This window comes from Zingiber officinale, chromosome 11B (genome assembly GCF_018446385.1).
Source record: "Zingiber officinale cultivar Zhangliang chromosome 11B, Zo_v1.1, whole genome shotgun sequence".
Taxonomy (NCBI): domain Eukaryota; kingdom Viridiplantae; phylum Streptophyta; class Magnoliopsida; order Zingiberales; family Zingiberaceae; genus Zingiber; species Zingiber officinale.
The window spans coordinates 19,035,583-19,050,561 of record NC_056007.1 but is presented as its reverse complement, the minus strand read 5'-3'; positions in this window follow the sequence as shown (position 1 = coordinate 19,050,561).

Genomic DNA, 14,979 nt, shown 5'->3' with positions numbered 1-14,979 from the left:
CAGACAACAAAAGAACAAAATTAAGATCTAGAGCACTTAAAAGTGTTTCATTTTTGATTTGTGTAGAGGAAGACCCTAAGACCTATAAAGAAGTCATGGATTCTAGAGATGCTACTTTTTGGAAAGAGACTATAAATGATGAAATGGACTCAATACTATCTAATGATACTTGGGGTTAGTTAATCTACCACAAGGCTCAAAGCTTATTGCTTGCAAGTGGGTGTTTCGAAAGAAACTAGCTACTAATGGAACCATTCTCACCTACAAAACCTCAAAAAGAGTAATTTTAGCTTTAGCTTCCATTTTAAAACTTCATGTCCATCAAATGGAAGCGAAAATAGTTTTTCTAAATGGTAATTTAGATGAAGAAGTTGTTGGACCGATGCGGCCGGCTAGAAGGGGGGGTTGAATAGCCCTGAGTAAAACACAACCCTTTCCCGTACGATTAAGCTAACACTTGAAAAAATAGATTAAGCAGAAAATAAAGCATAAAAACGAGGCACCGGATTTGACTTGGTTACAACCGGGGAGGTTGTTAATCCAAGGAAGATTGTTGCACTAAAAACTCCTTCAGGCGGAGAAGCCTCGTTTACAGCAGTGTAGGCACAAAAAGAAAGAAGCTAATCAAAGCAATGGAAGCACACAAGTGTTGTTACAATTTCTGAACTGATGAAGAGCTTCTGGACCAAGGCTATATTTATAGCCTTGGTCGGGGCGCCTGGAAGGGTTCCGGGCGCCCTGGGGGGATAAAGTTTTATCACCCAACGTTCAGATCGCGTAAATCGCGATCTTGGTCAAAATCAGGGTCCGGGCGCTCGGAAGCATTCCGGACGCCCCGGACAGCTCCGGGCGCCCGGATTGGTTCCGGGCGCCCCGGAGCAAAAAGTCAACTGCGGTTGACTTTTTGTCCAGGACCACTTCTCCGTTAAGTCCCCGTCTCGGTCCGGGTCTTCTGCTCCGGATCCGCTTGATTGGGTGATCTCTGACATCCGGAATAGGGCTCACCCGAACCCATCTTCCGGTCTTCTCGAGCGTGCTTCCCTCCGGCTTCTCGTCCCTCGGAATTGCTGCGTGTCCCTTCTCGTCCACCAGCGTACTCATCCGCAGACTTCGTCCCTCGATCGCACCCTGTGCCGACCTTCGCGCTAGCTGCGTCTCTTGCTCCCCGAGCAATCTTTCGCTCCGACTTTCGTACCTCGGAACCATCGCGCGCACTTCCTTCTCGTCCGCCGGTGTACTCTTCCGCAGCGCCTCGTCCCTCGGACGCACCGCGTGCCGTCCTTCTCGCTAGCTGCGTCTTCCGCTCGAGTACCTGTGCTCCTAAGCTCCTGCACACTTAGACACAAGGTTAGAAAACAACAGAACCTAACTTAACTTGTTGATCACACCAAAACCAACCTTGGGGTTCCAACAATCTCCCCCTTTTTGGTGTGATCAACCCAAGTTAAGCTAGGGTTAAAATAGACATTAAATTGAATTAAGTAAATTAACTTAAATTGCAATTTAAGTGCAAAAAGATAGAAAAAAAATTAAATCTATCTACCTCCCCCTAGACTTATACTTTCCCTTCTCCCCCTTTGATCACAAAAAAATGAGGTTCCAAGAAAAATAATCTAAGGGTTAAAGACTTAGAAAAAGTATTTCTTAAAAAAATCTAAGTTTTTAAGAAATTTAGAAAATTTTTCTAAGTAATTAAAGCTGAGATTTCTAGTTTCAAGAAAAAAATTCTTAACTTAGAAAAATAATAATTTTTGAGAATATTGAAATAAAATGTTTTGAATAACCTTTTTCAAGCACTAATTAATTCTTGTATTAATGCTTCATTAGTAAGTTAATTAAACATTTATTTCAATATTTTGGCTTCCAGGTCGTGGCGAGGCACTAGGCCTTCTTGGTTATTGGAGCAACAACCACTTCCTTAGACAAAGCCTTATAAAAAAATTCTTTATTTAATTTTCTCACTTAAAGCGCTAATTTTACTTTTAAAATTAATTTAAGCATGATTTAGGAACCCAATATAGGTTCCAACCTACTGGATTAACTAAAAAGTTTTTAGGGACATATTTTCTAGAGATATTTTTAATTTGTCCCTGGTGATATCTATAATACCAATTCAAATTATTGAATCTTCTAAAATTGGTTTTAGATGAGCAAGCAGAGTTTTTCAAATTTTCTACTTGAATTTTTAAATTTTGAATTTCTAATTTTAATTTTTCATTTTCTAAATTTGATTTATCTAGCATTTCTAACGGACAAGATGTAGCTAATATTCCTTTTAAGTCTTTATTTTCATTTTCTAATTTGCAGCAATCTTTTGTTAAAATTTTAATGAATTTAAACATTTTATTAGGAGGAAGAGATCGTACCTCACTTACCTTGTCGATCTCGTTGTCGGTTTCTCCCCCTGAACTGCTGCTCTCTTCGGACGTGGCTCCCCCTTCATTGATGCTTTCGATGCTCATTTCGGAAGAGCTTGATTCGCAGTCGTCGTCTTGATGACTCGCCATTAACGCGAGCCCGGAGAACTCCTCGACTTCTGATTCCGACGACGTATCGTCCCACGTCGCTTTTAGGGCCTTGCGATTTTGGATAGGCTTCTTACCCTTGTCCTTCCCGTTGTTCTTCAGTTTAGGGCAATTGTCCTTGACGTGCCCTTCTTCATCGCAATGGTAGCAGCGGATGGTTCTTTTCTTTCTTCCCTGCGGATGGTTAGATTTCCTAGATTTACAAATATTTTTAAATCGTCTTACCATCATTACCATTTCCTCGTCGTCGAGAGAAGATTCTGACTCAGGTTCGTCTCTCGAAGCTTTAAGGGCGACATTATTCTTGGGCTCCTTCGGACCTGCACATCTTGACTCATGCACTTCAAAAGTTGAAAAGAATTCGTCTAATGAAATTTTTTCTAGATCTTTTGAAATGTAAAAGACATCTACTAGTGATGCCCATTTTGAATTTCTAGGAAAGGAATTTAGGGCATACCTTAGCGAATCTCGGTTACTTACCTCTTCTCCGAGATTCGTAAGTCTGGTGATGAGTTCCTGAATCCTCGAGTGTAGATGTGCAATTGTTTCACCTTCTTCAAATCAGAGGTTTGTACGAAGTAAATCCCGTCTTGCAAGTTTGGCTTCGGATGGTCCTTCGTGTAACTCAAGGAATTTCTCCCAAAGCTCCTTTGCCGAGTTGTAGGTACCGACTCGATTGACTTCTTGTGTTGGAAGTACACTTAGCAGATGAAATTCTGCTTTCTTGTTTGCCACGTGGTCAGCCTGCTCCTTCTTTGACCATTGATTTCTTGCTTTGCCCTCTGGTGCTTCATAGCCAAATTCCATTGTTAGTAATAAATCATAATCTGTTTCAAGAAATACCTCCATTCGCTTTTTCCAGCTAGCGAAGTCCCCTTCAAATTTTGGTGCGTGGATGTTGGATCCGGCCATCTTGTTGCTTCGTTCGGCGGTTAGTCCTCCTGAAGCGCCTCGGCTCTGATACCACTTGTTGGACCGATGCGGCCGGCTAGAAGGGGGGGTTGAATAGCCCTGAGTAAAACACAACCCTTTCCCGTACGATTAAGCTAACACTTGAAAAAATAGATTAAGCAGAAAATAAAGCATAAAAACGAGGCACCGGATTTGACTTGGTTACAACCGGGGAGGTTGTTAATCCAAGGAAGATTGTTGCACTAAAAACTCCTTCAGGCGGAGAAGCCTCGTTTACAGCAGTGTAGGCACAAAAAGAAAGAAGCTAATCAAAGCAATGGAAGCACACAAGTGTTGTTACAATTTCTGAACTGATGAAGAGCTTCTGGACCAAGGCTATATTTATAGCCTTGGTCGGGGCGCCTGGAAGGGTTCCGGGCGCCCTGGGGGGGATAAAGTTTTATCCCCCAACGTTCAGATCGCGTAAATCGTGATCTTGGTCAAAATCAGGGTCCGGGCGCCCGGAAGCATTCCGGGCGCTCCGGAGCAAAAAGTCAACTGCGGTTGACTTTTTGTCCGGGACCACTTCTCCGTTAAGTCCCCGTCTCGGTCCGGGTCTTCTGCTCCGGATCCGCTTGATTGGGTGATCTCTGACATCCGGAATAGGGCTCACCCGAACCCATCTTCCGGTCTTCTCGAGCGTGCTTCCCTCCGGCTTCTCGTCCCTCGGAATTGCCGCGTGTCCCTTCTCGTCCACCAGCGTACTCATCCGCAGACTTCGTCCCTCGATCGCACCCTGTGCCGACCTTCGCGCTAGCTGCGTCTCTTGCTCCCCGAGCAATCTTCCGCTCCGGCTTTCGTACCTCGGAACCATCGCGCGCACTTCCTCGCAGCGCCTCGTCCCTCGGACGCACCGCGTGCCGTCCTTCTCGCTAGCTGCGTCTTCCGCTCGAGTACCTGTGCTCCTAAGCTCCTGCACACTTAGACACAAGGTTAGAAAACAACAGAACCTAACTTAACTTGTTGATCACACCAAAACCAACCTTGGGGTTCCAACAGAAGTGTATATGGATCAATTGGAAGGCTTTGTGCTTCCCGAAAATGAGACTAAAGTATATAAACTAGTAAAGTCTCTATATGGTCTAATACAAGTCCTAAAATAATTACATGAAAAGTTTGAGGGTGTTCTACTTTCTAATGATTTTAGATAAGTGCATTTACTCTAAATTCACTAGTAAAAGTAGAGTTGTAATTTGTTCTATGTTGATGACATGCTAATTGTAAGTGACACTACAAAGGGTATAGTTGAAAATAAGGAGTATCTATCTTCTAAGTTTAAAATGAAAGATCTTGGTGAAGTTGATACTACCTTAGGGATAAAAGTTAAGAGACGTAGTGGAGGGTTTTGCTCTTTCTCAAACTCACTATGTTGATAAGATTTTAAAGAAATATCAACATTTAAATGTGAAAGAAACGAGTATACCTTTTGATCTAAACCTCAAAGTTTGTGATAATGATGGTAATCTAGTAGCACAACTTGAGTATGCTAATGTCATTGGAAGTCTCATGTATGCTATGAGTTGTACAATACCTGATGTATCTTATGCGGTGTCTAGATTGGCTAGATATATAAAGAATCTAAGTAAAGAACATTGGAAAGCAATAACTAGAATGCATGATTATCTCAAAAGGATAAGAGATTAAGATTTTTCTACAATAATTTTCCTTGTGTTCTAGAGGGATTTCCGGATGCTAGTTGGATCACTAGCATAAGTGATCAAAAACCGATTAGTGATTTTGTCTTTTTAACTTGGTGGTCAAGTTGTTTCTTGGGCCTCAGAAACAAACACTAATAGCTTATTCCATAATGGAATTGTGGCATTAGCCTCGGTTTGCAAAGAAGTCGAGTGGCTGAGAATCAATTACTTGATATAGATTTTTAGGCTAAGTCAATGCCGCCAATAACCATGTATTGTGGCAGCGAAGCTACTATGTTTAGAGTATTGAACAAAGTGTACAATAAAAAATCTAGACATATTAGTATGAGACATGTATTTATTAGAGAAATGCTTAATAATGATGTTGTCTCTATCATGTTTGTTAGAACACACAAGAATTTAGCAGATTTGTTTACCAAACTTATAGTAAAAGATTTCGTGAGTTTGACAACATCTGATATAGGATTGAAACCCCTAATCTAAAGTTATTTAATGATGAGAACCCAACCTCTTCTAGTACATCCTAGATTGAGAGGTTTAAAGGGTAAAAAGAAGTTATTAAATGATTATGAGCACCTGGTTCGTGTATGCCATTCCAAGTTCAAGGTGTTGGATCGAGACATATGTAAAAGGGGGGAGTGAATCACGTAGTTTTAACATTTTTTCTTTTTCTTTCTAAAAACTAAGTACAAATGCAGTGAAATAACGAGAAAATAAGAAAAAGGAAAACACACATTCGGTTTTACTTGGTTCAGAGTCTTCAGTGACTCTTACTCTAAGACCCAGGTCTCACCGACTTATCGATGGATAATCCACTAATAACCTCTTTCCGAACAGTCAGAAGAGGGGATCAAATATAATAAAAATTTAAGACAAGTGTAATATACTACACTTTCCTTCTCTATAGAAATTAAGTACAAAAAGAACTTTGTTACCTAACACCTTCGAAGATGATTGAATCAGACTCAACGTTGGACAACTTCTCAGTAGTAGTCGGGCATAGTAGTGTCATAGTAGAGCAGCAACATGAAACCAGAGCAGTCAGAACATCAAACGGACACTTAGAAGCTTGTAGAAGAGTTGTGTCTTGAATGTTGCTCAAATAGGGCTTATATAGGTTGTGGAAGGGGCCTTCAGCCTCCTCCGAGCAGCCTCTACAAACAAAGTTTATACCCCTATCTTCGACGATGATAAAATATGCAACCTTTAGTTTTTATCCTCTAGAAGGCACCTTCAAAGCTCTTCAAAGTGCCTTCCAGCAAGCTCAAGGCACCTCCAGAAGCATGTGAGGCATCTCCAACTGTTGGTTTGATACAACAATCTTCCAGAGGTTATATCTTTTGACTCTAAACTCAGAATCAAGCTCTGTCAGTTACTTTATATATATATATATATATATGAGCAGTTTATATAGATTTATGAGTTAGATCCTGTCTTTCTGAGACTAGGATTTAGTCAGAGTCTCAATTTAGGTTTTTAAAATTGACCTAACTTGGACCAACGTCTACTATCCCCACAATCAGGATGCGTCTTCACTAAGTCACTTTCCTCCAATGACTTACCTTTACTTACCAAATGTCAAGTTACCTTCTTGATGTCAATCTAACCCATCAGGTCTTCCTACTGGAATCACACATCCAAACTTTGTCAATCAGGAATTGAACATCCCGACCTCCTGTCGGAATCATACATCTGGACTTCAACCCATCGAGAATCGAACATCCTGACCTCTTACCAAAATTTTATATCTGGACTTTGTCAATCGGGAATTGTTCATCTTGATTGGACTTCCTGCCTGGTGTTTGGTCCTTTTGACCCGTCAAGTTAGTCAATCTTGCGCACTCGATAACAATGTTAGATCATAAGCACATCTAACTTTAATACACTTGTCATTCATCAAAATTCAGGTTTGACCATTGGTTCAACTACACCAATAATCTCTCCCTTTTTGATGTAATGACAACTTGCATTAAAGTTAGAAAAAATTAATATATATATATATATATATATATATATGATTTTAAGAGAATTCTAAAATAAAATTGTTAAGTTTTATTCTCTTAATTATTTTTAGGGTTAAGTTTTTTAGTTTTTTTTTGTTTTTCTTATTTAAATCTTAACTCTCTCCCTTTGACATTCATCAAAAAATATGCAGATAAGTCTACCAAAAATATAATTACACAAGTAAGTATAGCAAGTAATAAATTTTCAAAGTAAGCATAAAAACTTGTGGGTTTATTGTAGGGAGGTGTTAAGAAAAATTTTCAAAGTATTTTGAAAGAAATTTTCAAATTTGAAAAAAGGTTTTCAAAATTTTGAAACTTGAAAAAAACAAACCATTTTGAAAAGTTGAAATTTGCAAGAATTTTACAAGCTAATTTCAAGATAAATTTCAAAATACTTTCCAAAAATAATTTGTTGCAAAGTAATTTTTAAAGTTTCAATTGTTCAAGGAAAATTGCAAAAAGTTTTACAAATTAATTTTATAAAATATTTTTAAAGTATTTTCAAAGAAATTTGTTCAAGTAAAATAATTTTGAAAATATTTTCAAAAAAGTTATCAAACAAATTTTAAAAGATTTGTCAAAGATGTTTTTCAAAGTGAAAGGATAACTTTTACAAGAATTTTATAAAACATTTCAAACCTTTATAAAGTGTTTTCAAAAACATCTTTCAAAGTATTTTTCAAAGTATTTTTAAGTAGTTTTTTTCAATGCAAATTTCAAAATACTTTCATTTTATTTTTCAAAACAGTCATTTAAAAAACTATAAGAGTATTTTTTAAAAGTAAATTTTGAAAGTAAGTGTTGAAAGCATTTTGCAAAAAAATAGTTTTGGAAACATTTCATAATATTTCAAAAGTAGTTTTTGAACCATTTGCAAAGTAAGTTTCAGTAAGGTTCCAAAAGAATTTTTAAACCAACACTTTACAATGAAACAAATAAAACTCTTCTTTTAAAGTATTCAAATATCCCCCCCCCTAAACCTGATATTATTTAAAAAAAATAAAATTAATCTAAAAATTATTTTTAAATGTCTAACCATTAGTTATTAACTAACTATCAGAAAATAACAACGTTCACTTGGTTAGTTAAGTTAAGTATTAATGTCTAGTTAGAAATTTATTGAAAAAGGACTACTTAACTTGATCAATGTACTGTTTTGTATTTTTCACCCAAACTTATATTAATACACAAATATAAGCATTTGAAGTCTAGACAAGAGGCCTACGTATCTCACGTCATTCTAAGTTTTGGAATACATAATCAAGGTAGACCTAGTGTGCTTGTGAGATGCTCCTTGCCTAGATCTATAGGATCATGCTTTCTAGAGTTTTGTCCTAGACTAAGGCTAAAACACATTTTGAAATATTAAAGAAATATGAATTTTTAGAAAACATAAGTAATGAATTTTCCTAGAATTTGCAAATCACTTGAAAATTTATTTTAATGAAAAACATATCCTACTCTTTCAAAAAGAATTTCCTAAATTAACCAAATAAAGTGGTCAGAAAGTAATTGAATAAATAGATCAAGTCAAGCAAATACATAATATATAAGTGCACTGAATACAATCAAGTTTCGTCATCATCAACAGGTAGAGGTGGAGGCTGATCAGGCACTTGTAAAGCCCAAAGGATGGCCTGCATTTGTAGGTCTAGCAGCTCAAAGCTAGTGGTCATCTCACCACGAAGGGAGGTGATAGCCTCTGAGATTGACTGTCAGATCTGTGTGGAAGACTCCACAAGTCTAGCGAGGCGATCCTCTAAGGAAAGCGAGGTTGAGGGCCGGGTCGAGGTCAGAAGAGGTCCAAAAAGCTCCTCAACAGTAAAGCTAGCATCTCCTCCCCCTTGGTTGGAATGACTGGTGGGATATCCTCCTCGACCTCGCCTGGAATGTCTGGCTGAGGACCCACTCTCCAAGCCAATCCCCCTCTGAGCAGTAACATCTATATACACTAATGCAAGTTAACGCTGACCAATCTCATCATATATGCTAAGGGGAGTAAATGTACCCCGGGTCATATCTACCCCTACAGTCGAAAATATGAAAGTCAAAATGTGACAGTAGGGCACATATGAGCCTGTCTCTTAGTGATGAGACTGGATGCATGGATGACATTTTGAAACATGTGTAATGCAATGCCAATATCTAGGTACTGGCATATTGCATAAAGGAAGAAAGAGTGGGAGTATCACACCATCGCAATATCGCAAGATGTGATCGACAAAATGTAGGTGGTCAGAACTCTATATAGGACATAGTCCTAAACCCTAAGAGAGAGAGACCTGAAGTCAGTCACAGTAGGTATTTTCTCCTCCCCAAAAAATTACATGTGGATAGTATCCAATATAATATGGGAGTAGGGTTTGCCAAATGAAAAATCCCTACCAGGGTAACACAAAAAAGGATATGTAGACCACCTAAATCCTAAACTATCATATAATAGTGTGTGAGAACATAAAGTGCTTACCACCTACTCTGGTGGAGTATGTCAAGCCATCAACTTTAACTAAGTTGTTATAAAATTGGGCACATAAGTTTAAGTTTACTGAATGACTACAATAAACTAATCTATCTAACTTATAATAGTCTATAACTTCTATAATAGGGGCACAATAATGGGTAAAGAACGTCCTACTTAAAAATCTAGATCTTAGTGTAATATATGAATGATCTAGGAAATCTAGTCTAAGACGATCAATAAGAAATCTGGTATCAGCAGAGGGGACACTGTTGGAATTGGGCTGGGATGGAATAATGTCCGTCACTTATATATATATATATTCAAGAAAAAATATACAAATAGGAAAAATAACTAGATAGATTGAGTTAGAGGGTATCTAGGAGGCATAGTTAGAGTTCTGAAGGTAAAAAGTGGAGAAAGAGGTGGGAAAACTGGCTGGAAGGCACCCTCCCGAGAGTATTTTATGAATAGAGAGAAGTCTCTGTTCATTGAAAAAATTCAGGTTGAAGGCGCCTTTAGCCCGATGAAAGGCACCTTCCATGCATTATGGAGGGTGCCTTCAAGGCACTGAAGGCGCTTTCAGTCGGCTGGGCAAGAATTTTGCCACCCTTCCGAGGACGCCTCCGATTGTATCAAAGGCGCATTTGACCATTTTTTTAATTTAAGTTTAAATGTTTAGTTAGATTTTTTTATTTTAATTTTTAGTTTTGATTTACATTTTTTAAATTTAATTTATGTTTTAATTTTAAATTTTAATTTAAGTTTAAATTTTAAGTTTTAATTTTTGTTTAAGTTTTAATTTTAAGTTTTAATTTTAATTTTAATTTATGTTTAAACTTTAAGTTTTAATTTGAGTTTAAATTTTAAGTTAATTTATTTTGATTTAATTTATAATTTAATTTAATTAAATTAATTTAATTTAATTTAATTTAATTCTTATTCATCTCATCCGGTCTATATTTTTTATTAGGGAATCATATAATTTTATGAGATGAGTTAAGTTTAAATTTTAGGGTTTTGTTTAACTTTTGTTATATTCAAGTTTAGGTTTGGGTTCAACAAATAAATATTCTTTAGATAAACGTCTAAGTTGTGATGAGTCACCTGAACATTTTAGAGTAATCACGCCTTCAAAATTTTTTAAATAGTTCTACCCACTGAGCTTATTATAAAACTTTGGTCTAACCAGTTAGGATTAAGCTTCAGCTAGTTCCACTAAGCTAAATGCACCAGGTCGAAGTCATATCTTCCTAAACATACATAAACAGAGCTTTCCTAACTTACTATCATCCAAAACTTTTGCAGTACTATTTGTTAAGTTAAACTTTTGTATCTAATTAAACTAGTCCTAATTACCCAGCCGAGTAAACTATTATTTTGGAGGTGCCAACTAATTCCCCCCTTTAAATTATTGAACTTGGGTTTAAGTTTTAGGTTTATGCAATTTGCCTTATAGTTATAATAAACTTGATTATAATTTGAGTTTAGATTAATTTCATATTTATTTAATTTAGGTTCAGTTTTTGATTTATTTGATTTTATTTTTTAAGTTTGAATTTAGCTTAGAAGGTTTAATTTTTGAGATTAAGGTTGAGTTATTTAGATTTAGCTTAGAAGGTTTAAGGTAATGTATTTTATTTTTAGATATATAGTATTGATTAAGTCCTACTTGTTTGGTTAAACAAGCTTTTGGAACTCAAGCTTTAGTTAGTTTTTTTATTTTAAGTTAGGGTTAGAAATGATTTAAAGGTAGAGTTAGACTTGTATCCAAATATGGATTTATTGTACACAACTCTTTGGGATCCAAGTATCATGTTTAGATACTTGGATCCTGAGGTGAACTTTTCCAATTGTTTTTTTAATTCTTTAACTTGACTTTTCAAGACAGAATTTTCTTCCTCAAAGTTTGCAACTTGAGTTGAATTCTTATTTTGAACTTGATCAATTGAGGAGGTCAAGCTCATTTGTTCATTAAGGATGTTGTTTTCCTTAAAGAAGAGTTTAGCGTGTTCCTCAGTTTTTGTTAATTTCTTATTTAAGTTGGAAATTATTTTTAAAAATTTTACAGTATAATTGAAATTTACCCCAATTGATTCATCTGAACCGTATGTGGATCCGTTGCTCGACTCATATTCAGACTCTTCTTCTTAATCCAATTCACCTCCGATTGCCATCAACACGAGGTAGCTTGCTTGCTTTGGTTCATCTACTTCCGATCCGTTCAAGGAAAACTCATCCCAATTCGGCTTGAGTTCGGCTTGAGTTCCTTCTTCTGCTTAATCTTTCTCATCTTATCTTTGTTAGGGCATTCGTGTTTGAAGTTCTCTTTCTTATTGCAGCCACATCATATGATGTTCACCTTTGAGTTGTTGGATGTGGACTTGGACATCTTCTTCATGTCACACTTGGAGAAGTTTCTCTTGTGTCTAGTGAACATTTTCCTTACCATATTCACTAGCTACTCTTCTTCATATGTTTCCAAGTCAGACTCAGTTTTCGCCTCAGGATTGGCTTGGGTTCGTACTTTGGATTCCTTCAAAGTACTTGTAAGAAATGCAATTCCTTTCTTGACCTTTGTGGAGTTAGTTTGTTCGTGTAGCTTTAATTCACAAAATAACTCATCTAATTTTAATTTTGAAAGGTTCCTCGAAACTTTATAGGCATCTAGGATCAGTGCCCATAGTATGGTTTGAGGAAACGAGTTCAGAGAGTACCTGATAATGTCACGGTTCTCGAGTTGATGTCCGATCATGTGCAGGCCATTGAGGATATCCTTGATCCTCGCATGTAGTTGGCTTGTGGTTTCTCCGTCCTACATTTTAATATTAAATAAGGAATTTAGAAGCAGGTCTCGTTTAGTTACCTTGACGTCGTTAGTTTCTTTGTGTAATTTGATGAGCTTGCCCTATAGCTTCTTTGTGTTCTCATGTGGTCTGACTCAGTTGAGTTCTTTCATGAGTCTGCACAAGATCGTGTTTAATGCCTTGGAGTCGATCTGGACTTTTTTCTTATCTTCTAGATTTCATCTTTCTAGGTTGAGGGGTACTTTAGTTGCTTTGTCTACATGCACCCTGTATCTTCGTCGGATGGTGAACCACTGCTTGTTGTCTGTCTTCAAATAGACATCCATTCTCTTCTTCTAATACAGAAAATTATTTCCATTTAAGAGAGGAGGACGAGCGGTACTATATCCTTCAAGTTGACCCATTTGAATTATCTTGCAAAAATAAAAAATAAAAATAAAAGAAAAAATGTCTCAAAACTAGGTCTTGGATTAGCAAAGTTTGAAGTAAAAAGAAATATCGAAGACTCGAGTATTGTTACACTAACCTTGAGTTAAAATTGAATGAGAAATAATTATCTGAAGAGGTAAACTTTACTAATTTAAATAAAATACAAAAAATTGAAATCCGAAAGAAATAAAATAATTCCCTCGGTTTGATTGGTGGTTGCACCAATTCAGAGCAGAACTTTGCTCTGATACTACTTGTCGGATTGAGATGCACGTGAGAGTGGGGGGGGGGGTGAATAATATGGTTTTAAAAACTTTTCTTTTTCTTTCTAAAAACTAAGTACGAATGTAGTGGAATAACGAGAAATTAAGAAAAAGAAAAAAATACACATTCGGTTTTACTTGGTTTGAAGCCTTCGGCAACTCCTACTCTAAGACCTAGGTCCCGTGGACCTATCAATGGGTAATTCACTAATAACCTCTTTCAGAACTGCCAGAAGAGGGGATCAAATATAATAAAAAATTAGGATAAGTGTAACACGCTACACTTTTCTTCTCTGTAGAAATTAAGTACAAAAAAGAACTTTGTTATCTAACACCTTCGAAGATGATCTGATCAGACTCAGTGTTGGACGACTCCTCAGCAGTAGTCGGTCACAGTAGTATCATAGTAGAGTAGCAGCACAAATCCAGAGCAATTAGAACATCAAACGAATGAGTAGAAGCTTGTAGAAGAGTTGTGTCTTGAATGTTGCTCGAACAAGGCTTATATAGGTTGTGGAAGGCGCTTTCAGCCTCCTCCGAGGCACCTCCACAAGCAAATTTTATCCTCCTATCTTCGATGATGATAAAATCTACAACCTTCAATTTTGATCCTCTAGAAGGCGCCTTGAAAGCTCTTCAAGGCACCTTCCAGCAAGCTCAAGAAACCTCCAGAAGCATGCGAGGTGCCTCTAACTGCTGGTTTGATACAATAATCTTCCGGAGGCTATATTTTTTGATTCCAAACTCGGAATCAAGCTCTGTCAGTTGTCACCCATGAAAATTCGAAGGTCTACATTTGTCTCTACAACATAGAGTTAGAAAAATATATGCATGAATAATTTATATAGATTTATGAGTTAGATCCTATCTTCCTGAGACCAAGATCTAGTCAGGGTCTCAATTTAATTTTTCAAAATAAACCTAAATTGGATCGACGCCTACTGTCCCCTCAATCGGGGTGCATCATCACTGAGTCACTCTCCTCTAGTAACTTACTTTCACTTACCAAGTGTCAAGTTACCTTCTTGACGTCAATCTGACCCACCAGGTCTTCCTGCTGAAATCACACATCCGGACTTCGTCAATCAAGAATTGAACATCCCGACCTCCTATCAGAATTGTACATCTGGACTTCAACCCATCGAGAATCAAACATCCCGACCTCCTGCCAGAATCCCACATTTGGACTTCGTTAATCGTTAATAGCACATCCCGATTGGACTTCCTGCCACCATGGTGTCTTATCCTTTTGACCGATCAAGTTAGTCACCTCAGCACACTTGGTAACAAGGTTAGATCACAAACACATCTAACTTTAATCCATTTGTCATTTATCAAAACTTATGTTTGACCATTGGTGCCAACTGCGCCAACACAAGGTGCATACTTTGTTAAGTGAGTAGGCTGAACTTAGGTTCTTAATGGAATTATCTCAGAAGTGTTTTATCAGGTCAATTAATAAGACTTGAGATAATGAATCCACCTATGTAATCATAAGAAGTGGTGTTGCTTCTAACAAATTTTTGGATAAAACTTTTGTAAATGGTTATGAAACTAGGATGAGCATATGGCCATAAATGTGCTTAAAAGTGTGTGAAACAGAGATTGCCATTGACAGTTCATATGTGTGGTAAGATTAAGGCATAGCTGAATATTGATTTAAGTAATGAGCCACCAATCATTTGCTATGGACTTGTGACTTATTTACATTATAAGAGAGTTTAAGATGAAATCACTTTCTTTTATATGTGATATCAATAAGTATTAGTTTGGAGTTACTTTGCAACTAAGTGGGGGGGAATGTTGAAGTTTAGTTTGCATTATAATAGTTAAAAGATATCAAAACAAGTTTGAAAGTTATAGTGTAATGCTACAGTGTTGG